We start from the raw sequence: 9,661 nt of genomic DNA, 5'->3' as shown, positions 1-9,661 counted from the left end.
TCATTTGAATCAATGCTGAATTCATGAATATGCCTTTTTTTTTCTACTGACATTTTGGTTCAGAGTTTTTGGAGACATCAGAAGGGTACTTTGTTTTCATGAGCAATCATAATGATTTATTTCTATTTTAAAAATCTCTGGGTTCAAAACAGATCATTCAATCTGCAGAGTATTCAAAAGTGTCCTTTTAAAGAGATAGCTATACAGAGAAATAATATTAAGAAAAGGAAAATATCAAAGAATTTAATACAGTACCTCAATATTAAGATCCCCACATCTGATTTTAATGGGAGTAATTGGCCCATATATAAATTGTATATATCTGACAAGTAAGCATTGTTGAATTATATATAATGAATTCTGAGAAGTAATTTATTATTTTTATTTGCTAAAACTTTTCTTAAATCCTCATTCACTCCTCTTTGTCTTTTACAACGGTGTCAATGAGAAGTCATATTTTCAAGTGAATGTGATAAAATATTACAAGAACTTAGACTTCCAGACAGCTCTAGGAAACAGAAAAATATGACATAATATGAATAATTTTGGCAAATATCAAGATGAAATAGAGAACTTGAATGAAACATACTTGTATAGAATCCTAGCACTATAAGATGTTCTTCAAAAGTAAGGTGAATTTGGCAGTAGTTAAATGGACAATTAAAGCATCCCAAACTTTCAGTCAAACTGTCAGACCATTAACTAAAGCAGTTTACTTATCAGACTCTTCGGTTATTTTTCCTTTAAAAGTGTTACAGCTCAGACATCCTGACGAACTGTCAGTAACTCATACCTTCGCTCTGTCTTTTCAATCATGCTGAACAGGCGCCTTTCGAACAGAGAGCAAAGTAAGGACACCGAGAAGTCTGGCAATACTTTTTGGAAACATCTGACTTTTGGTGAAAATGTGCACATGTGTACATTTAGGGTAGTCAGTGAATCTGCACTCGCGTGTGTTCTGTGTTTGGTTTTTGTGTTTTATGGAATCAGAAGAAAACCAAAACCAAAAAGCAAACTCACTGCTATTAAGTTGATGCCAACCCATAGTGACCCTATAAGACATGGTAGGCCTAGAAGGAAGCTTTAAAAATTCCATGATCTTTTAATGCCACTTTTCTATGAACTTGTTGAAGCCCCTTGTATATATGCAACTTAAACCAATTAAGAAAGGCAAACACTGTAACTCTTGAGTCACAAGTCTATGAACACAGAGTGACAAGTAGAAAATAAAAACAATCAAACCAAAAGACTCCTTATGGTGCACAGTGATGGGCAGTGTGACAATTTTCAAACCATAGAAGCCTCATTTATTGCTGCCAAAGCATAATGCTTCCAGAGAATCAATGAGACAGATCAAATAATGTAAAATTCAAGTAAAGACATTAAAAAAATTTATTGGGTAATAATTTGTTGATGTTTATATGAATGGCAATGTTCTATTTCTAATGTCAGTGAAGGGAGGAAAATGAGGTAACTTTTTTGCTTCTATGTTATTTGTAAGTTCAGAAAATTTAAATGTGCCTCATGCTGATTTCAGCAATTCATTAGAAGATGTGTGTAATGCAGGGAAATACTCAGGACCAATGAGAGTACCGATATCAGGAGGGGAAGGGGAAGGGGCGCAGGGAGAAAGGGGGAACCCATGACAATGATGGACATATAACCCTCCCCCACAGGGGGAATGGATAACAGAAAAGTAGGTGAAGGGAGACAGTGGTCAGTGTAAGATTGGAAAATAATAATTTATAAATTATCAAGGGATCATGAGGGAGGAGGGGGGATGAGCTGATACCAAGGGCTCAAGTAGAAAGAAAATGTTTTTAAGACGATTATGGCAATATATATACAAATGTGCTTGATACAATGGTTGTATGTATGGATTGTGATAAGAGCTATAAGAGCCCCCGATAAAATGATTTTAAAAAAGAAAGACAGAAAATGTGTGTAATGATAACAAAGTAAATAAAATGCGAAAACAGAATTTAATTACCATATACTCCAATTGGTATAGCTGTCAACCCCTGAATTGTGATGACCCCAAGCACAATAGAATAAAACACTTCCCATGACTGATACCAGACTGTTTGCACAACAGAATGAAACACTGCCTGGTTCTGCACCATTCTTACAAAGGTCCCTGTGCTTGAGTCCATTGTTGTAGCCACAGGGTCAGTCCATCTCCTTCAGGGCCCTTCTCTTTTGCCCTCTCCCTCTACTTTTCCAAATATGATGTCCTTCTCCAGGGACTGTTCGCTTCTGACAATATGTCCAAAGTATGTTAGATGAAGTCTTGACATCTTTGCTGTTCAGAAGCACTTGTTCTTTTCAGGCAGATCACTATGTCATTTGAACTGTCCATGATACTTTCAGTATTCTATCCCAGCACCACAATTCAAGTGCATCAATTCTTCCTCAGTCATCCTTATTCAATTTGCACATGTATGTGAGACAATTAAAAATACCATGGCCCAGATCAGGCATACCTTAGTCCTCAAAGTAACATCCTGACTTTTCAATATTCTAAAGAGGTCTTGTACAGCAGATTTACCCAATGCAATAGAACTTTTGGTCTCTTGTCTGCTGCTTCCATGAGCATTAATTGTGGATCCAAACAAGACAACAGCCTCAAAAAGTCCAACCTATTCATCAGGTGTGAGGATTTTGATCTTCTCAATTTTGCGTCATAATCCACACTGAAGGCTGCAAATCTTGATTATCATCAAGTACTTCAAGTCCTCCTCACTTTCAGCAAGCAAGGTTGTGTCATCTGCATATCAAAGGTTGTTAATAAGCCTTTCTCCAACCCAGATGCCACATTCTTCTTCATATAATCCAGCTTCTCTGATTATTTGCTCAGCATACAGATTGAACAAGTATGGCAAAAGGATAGAACCCTGATACACACCTTTCCTGATTTTAAATCATGAAGTACCCCCCTGTTCTGTTCACAAAACTGCCTATTGATTCATCTACAGGTTGCACATGAGTACATTGGAATTCCCAATCTTTTCAAGGCTATCTATAGTTTGTTATGATCCACACAAATACCTTGGAATAGTCAATAATAAACAAGTAAACATTTTTATGGTATTCACTGCTTTAAGCCAAGATCTATGTGACATCAGCAATGATATCCCTTGTTCCGTGTCCTCTTCTGAATCCAACCCGAACCTCTCACAACTCTGTCAATGTACTGCTGCAACCATTGTTGGATGATTTTCAGGAAATGTTACTTGCATGCAATATCAATGATGTTGTTCTGTAATTTGAGAATCTGCTTTGGGCCACCTTTCTTTGAAATGTGTACATATATGAATCTCTTCCAGTCAGTTGGCCAAGTAGCTGCCTTCCAAATTTCTGGCATAGATAAGTGCTTCATCAGCGTTTTGAAACATTTCAATTTCTATCCCATCCAATAGTTTCCAGCATCGCAGCAACAGACAGGTCATCACAGAATGACAAACTGAGAGACAAGTAAGTGGTAGTACATATTATAGTAAATATTTATTAAAACATATTGCTTCCAGTTAGGAAATTGTATTCCCTTTCTCAAGACTGGGGCATGGAACAGTGTGGAGCTCCATAAAAATTTTCAAATCCAAGATGTAAATTTCCTTTACACTTTAAAGATTAGATACAGCACACGTCCTCGGGAACATTTCACTATGACTTCTCTGTGCCAAATGTTGACCCATCCCCTCCTGGCCCAGGGTAGCAGGAAGAACAGAAACCATAAATGATGCATTACCTCAGGAAGATGAGAATGGAACCCCTCAGGTCCAGAGTGGCAAACCTCTTCTGGAAAGGAAGCCCCTGAGGAACTTAGTCAAGGGAACAGTTGTAGTCCTCCCCTACCTCGATGGCCTTGGCAAGGCATACTGAGGAGATGGCAGTTTTCTAATCACAAAAGAATAAAATATGAATGGAATCAATGGGGTTTTTAACTAGCAATTTATTCTTAGAATACTGATTCCTAGTTTCCAATCTGCAACTCAAGGAAAGTCAACTAAGAGTAATGGAGGGTCTGTGGGATTTGCCCCCTGCGAACATCTCAAAATGTTTAACAGTATTCTTTCAAATTTGTTTAAAAAGGCCACTAGTGAAAATAAATGTGAAAACATGAAGTCTATGTGGGAAAAATAATGAGCAGTCTCTAGATGGTAAAATAAATGGAATCCATTATTCTACTATAGAATTTCCAGATATGTTACTCAAAGCACTACTGTGAGAAAACAAATAGGGAGACAATCTACCCTTTTATAATCTCCAAGATAGGAATACTCAAAACCCATTGCCCTCAAGGCAATTCTAACTCATGGTGATTCTATCGGCCAGAGGAGAAATACTCTTTTTTTTTAAAAAACATTTTATTAGGGGCTCATACTACTCTTATCACAATCCATATATATACATACATCAATTGTATAAAGCACATTTGTACATTCTTTTACCTAATCATTTTCTTTTCTTTTTTTACATTTTATTAGGGGCTCATACAACTCTTATTACAACCCACACATATACATACATCAAATGTATAAAGCAGATCCTTACATTCTTTTCCCTAATCACTCTCAAAGCATTTGCTCTCCACTTAAACCCTCTGCATAAGGTCCTCTTTTTTCCCCCTCCCTCCCCGCTCCCCCCTCCCTCATGAGCCCTTGATAATCCACAGATTGTTATTTTGTCATATCTTGCACTATCCGGAGTCTCCCTTCACCCCCTTCTCTGCCGTCCATCCCCCAGGGAGGAGGTCACATGTGGATCCTTGTAATCAGTTGCCCCTTTTCAAGCCACTCACCCTCCACTCTCCCAGCCTCGCCCCTCACACCCCTGGTCCTGAAGGTATTGTCCACCCTGGATTCCCTGTGCCTCCAGCTCCCATATGCACCAGTGTACTACCTCTGCCCTATCCAGTCCTGCAAGGTAGAATTCGCATCATGGTAGTTGGTGGGAGGAAGCATCCAGGATCTGGGGGAAAGCTGTGTTCTTCATCGGTACTACATCGCACCCTGATTGACCCATCTCCTCTCCTAAACCCCTCTATGAGGGGATCTCCAGTGGTCGACACTTGGGCCTCGGGTCTCCACTCTCACTATGGTATATATATATATATATATATATATATATATATATATATATATATATATATATATATATATATATATATATATATATATATACACACACACACACACACACATATACACACATACATACATACACACACACCTCGTGATTGCACCAGCTGGTGTGCTTCTTCCATGTGGGCGGCAGCGATTCTCAACCTGTGGGTCGTGACCCCTTTGGGGGGTCAAACAACCCTCTCACAAGGATTGCCCAATTCAGAACAGTAGCAAAATTACAGTTATGAAGCAGCAATGAAAATAATTTTATGATTGGGTGTTCAACCACAACATGAAAGGTCACGGCATTAGGAAGGTTGAGAATCACTGCTCTAAGGGTTTCTTAGGCTATACACCTTTATGGGAGCAGAAAGGCTTATTGTTTATTTTTCTGGGAATAGAGGAATAGAGAGGAATGGGTGGAGATATCTCCAATTTTTGTTTTACCACATACCTATATCCAATCTTCAATTATCATTATGGTTAGACCCAATAAAACAAGTGCTAAATGAAAGCAGAGGATGACTACATTATATAATTGCCAAATTACATCATTGCATAACTGCCTGAGGATCATAGCCCAGTTAATTGGCACATAACCTTACCTCTTACAAGCAGCTTCACTGCACCTACTACTACCACCTTGTCATTATGAGGCAATAGATAGTATATATTTTTTACTACTGTTGCAAATATAAAATATAAGATAATGAGACACTAAGGGTAGAGTAGGCATCTGTGGGAAAATTCCATTATCTTTCTAAAAAATCATTTTGTTAGGAGATCTTACAGCTTTTTAAATAATCTATACATACATCCATTGTGTTAAGCACATGTGTACATATGTTGACATGATCATTTTCAAAACATTTTCTTTTTACTTGAGCCTTTGTTATCAGCTCCTCATTTTCATCTACTCCCTCATGAACACTTGATGATATATAAATTATTCTTTTTTTCATGTCTTACACCGACTGCTGTTTCCCTTCACTCACTAGTCTCTTTTTCGTCCCCCTGGGGGGGGGTAGTGGATGTTATACATCAATCATTGTGATCAGTTTCCCCTTTCTTCCTCCAACTTCCCCTTCCCCTCTTGGTATTGCTACTGTCATTATTGATCCTGAGAGGCTTATCAGTCCGGGATTCCATGTGTTGTGAGCTCTTATCTGTACCAGTGTACATGCTCTGGTCTAGCTGGATTTGTAAAATAGAATTGCCATTATTGTTCAATTCCATTTTATATACTTTTTGAATCATTCTCGTGTAGACATATTTATATATTTGAAGCATCTGGCAGGGCTAATGACCCATAGAACTCGCCTTGAGTAATGCTTAGTTACATGATAGAGACAACCAATGAAGACTGGATATTGAAAGATAAAACTACCCAGATAACCTTAGAGTCTTTATTTCATGCTACACAAATCATGTGGGTGCCATCACAGTTTTGTCTGGAGGTTTCTACAGATCCAGGGACTCAGAGTCCTGTCTTGAATGCATAACCTTGAAGTTTGTTTTCAGACTTCCAGGGTCATGCTTAGTTGCTTTTTGTGACATCATGGTGGAAAGTAAGAGTCTGACTTCTATTAATCTTCAACAAGGTTAAGCCATGGCAGCTTCCTTCTGTGTCAGACATTCTCCCAAGGAAAATGTAACCTAGGCTGGCTGTGGAATTAGGGATCATTGAAATCTGTGGGGCCAATGACTTCACCAAGGGTTTACTCTTACTAAGCGTGGCATGTTGGAGGGTCAGGATTTGCATAAATAAATACATAAATGGGTTGAATCTCATACCTGATTAAGAGCATACACGGATAACTTAGAGAATTTTATACATCATCATTTAGAAGGAGAAGGCAACTATGTAACTTTTTAAAGGAAAACCTTTTATTGTGAATTAGGTAGGGAGCCACATAGCTGCAATGTCAACTTTGAATATATGAGATTAAGTAAAACAGTCTGCTATAGAAGATTTTAGGCATTAAATTAATTAGGCTTGCATATTAGGAAAAAAACTAAAAGTATAAACACCACACACACACAGAATTCAAGTGAATTCTGACTCATAGCAATCCCATAGGGCAGAGTAGGGCTGCACCATAGAGTTCCCAGGGTTGCATTCTTTATGGAAACAGACATCTAGGGCAGCTGGTGGGTTTGCAATGCTGACTTTTTGATGAACAACCAAGCTCTTCCTACAGCATCACCCATGCTCCTATCAGTGAAGTAGAACACACAAAAAATTCTTTGAAATTATCCTGCCTTTACCACAGGAGTCTTTGAACCTCTTTATTCTAGTCTTTCCCTTCTATTCTGTGACTCCAGTAACCATAGGCAGTGATTCTACGTTTCTTAAGATGTTTCTGCATCCCCGGTGATTTTCTCTTCAGCAGAGGATGTTTGATGAGAGAAAATGAATACGTTTCTCATGGTGGATTTGCAAACCACGTAAAAGAATATAGGAGAGCTATTTCTAGTTGGTCCATCTGCCCAGCATTCCATTTCATTTGGCTGTTCAAATCCTCCCAGCAATGTTAAGGAAGAAAGACCTGCCAAGTGCTTCAGTATTGATTAAGCCAGAGAACTCGCAGGAAGGGTTTTACACATGCGAACCCTAGGAATCACAATCGACTCAACAGCAGTGGGGTTAGGTGTTTTCATTTTATGGGGGCAATTGAGTCCTTTCAGGCCTGAACCTTGTTCTTCTCAGCATTCACATGCCTGGGTAGCTCTTGAACTCTTTCCTTCAATGCTTTGATAACAGAACCGGTTCCGACTCCTACTGACCTATATACTGCCGATCCGGCTCCCCTTGCATGATTGTGACCTTAGAGCCCCCGGTTACAGCCACTAGCTCAGAAATGAGCAGTATACTATAAATGATCTTTCCTAGTATTTTCCATTGCCCTGTGAAAGCATGCAGGCTCAAACTTGTATTTCACACAGACTTGGTTCAGTTTTAAAATACTTCTCACGCTTCCATTTTATTGGCTATTTCATGTCTTCCCGTCTGTCTCCTTTTACAGCAACATTAACAGAACTGAATCATGGGACCTGAGCACTGATTGTGGATAGCAGAAACCTAACACTAAATGTGCTCTGTGATTGCTCAGATAGAAATTTTATATAAATATTTTAAATAAAATATGAGATCATTTAGCACTACTTCAATTTATGTTCATCTATTGCACACTTGCTGATGTTCAGTGCCCCCTGCTGTTTGAAGTGATTTATTTGCAGAGAAACACTTTAATGCTTTTTTCCCCCTTTCTGTTACTGGCCATGTCTTATGTCACATATAATTTCATTAACGGATCTACTAAAGTAAAATAAGACATGAGCGTGCTCATTTGAGTTTTCTTAGGGCTTGCTACACCCTGGCTCGAACTGTGTGCATGAGCTATGTGGTTTTGTTCATTTGGTTTGGGTTTTGCATTTCCTGAAATGCAAACACCAGGGATCACTTGTTCAAGTTCTCTCCTCAGGCAGATATGCTTCCTCTCTAACTTCGTCCTCTCCAACTTCGTCCTCTCCTTGGCTAAGTTAACTATTACTTCTGATCCATCGAGGCAGGGTTAAATACCTTCTCAGGTACTCTCTGGTTAGTGCTTCCATTCATCCTGGCTCTCCTACCCCTCTGACATTTGCTCTGGGTGTGTGCCTCACTCAAGATCTAAGCACTTAAAAGGCAAGAATTATGGCCTGCCTGCTACTGGTTCCTCAATTGCAGCATGTAGTCCATGAGAAAAGTTTAAGATTTTTTTTTGCTCTGTGAATAAATGTACACATAAAAGCACTCACAGATTTGTGGTCTCCTAATTGTGGGAAAGGAACAAGAACCCTTGGTGCTGACATTGAGTAAGTATTGGGTTGCTAACTGAAGGTCAATGGTTCAAACCCACCAGCTGCTCCACAGGAGAATGATGGGGTTGTCTGTTTGCATATAAACATTACAGCTTTGGAAACCCTGTTTAGGATTGCTATGAATTTGAATCTACTTGATGGCTGTAGGGTTTTTTGTTTTTGTTTGTTTGCTTTAATTGTGGGAGTTGAGTGGTGGGTGGCAGATACTGTTAGCTTAAAGGTTGGTGATTTGAAGCCAGATGTAATTAGGAAAGACAGGCTTGGTAACCTGACCTCTACAATCTCACAGCTATTGGAAACCCAGTAGAACAGTTGTTCAGAGAAACTGGTTTGTTTTTCTGTTTTTACTGTAGGAAGGATCAAGCTCCTGGCAATGGGATATATAATTTTACTAGTAACTGAATTTACTGCTATGGACTCACCTCAGTTCTATAAAGTTCAGATTACTTAAAAAAATTCCTCATGTTGATCCAAAATGCTAAATGGCTGTTGTCATTGAAAATATAAATTTTCTTTTCTCTCATATCACCAAGGGAAAAATAATTAGAGTTCTGTAGACATTTGGGACTCAAGCATATCTTCACTGAGTAATTAATCCCTGACAATTTATTATGTTTTAGAAAGTAAAACCCATCAGATACTTCCATTGTTTTTTGTATGTTTTGTTTTAA

The sequence above is a fragment of the Tenrec ecaudatus genome, chromosome X, assembly GCF_050624435.1.
Source record: "Tenrec ecaudatus isolate mTenEca1 chromosome X, mTenEca1.hap1, whole genome shotgun sequence".
Lineage (NCBI taxonomy): Eukaryota > Metazoa > Chordata > Mammalia > Afrosoricida > Tenrecidae > Tenrec > Tenrec ecaudatus.
The sequence above is the reverse complement of the archived record's forward strand: the minus strand, read 5'-3'. Positions refer to the sequence as shown.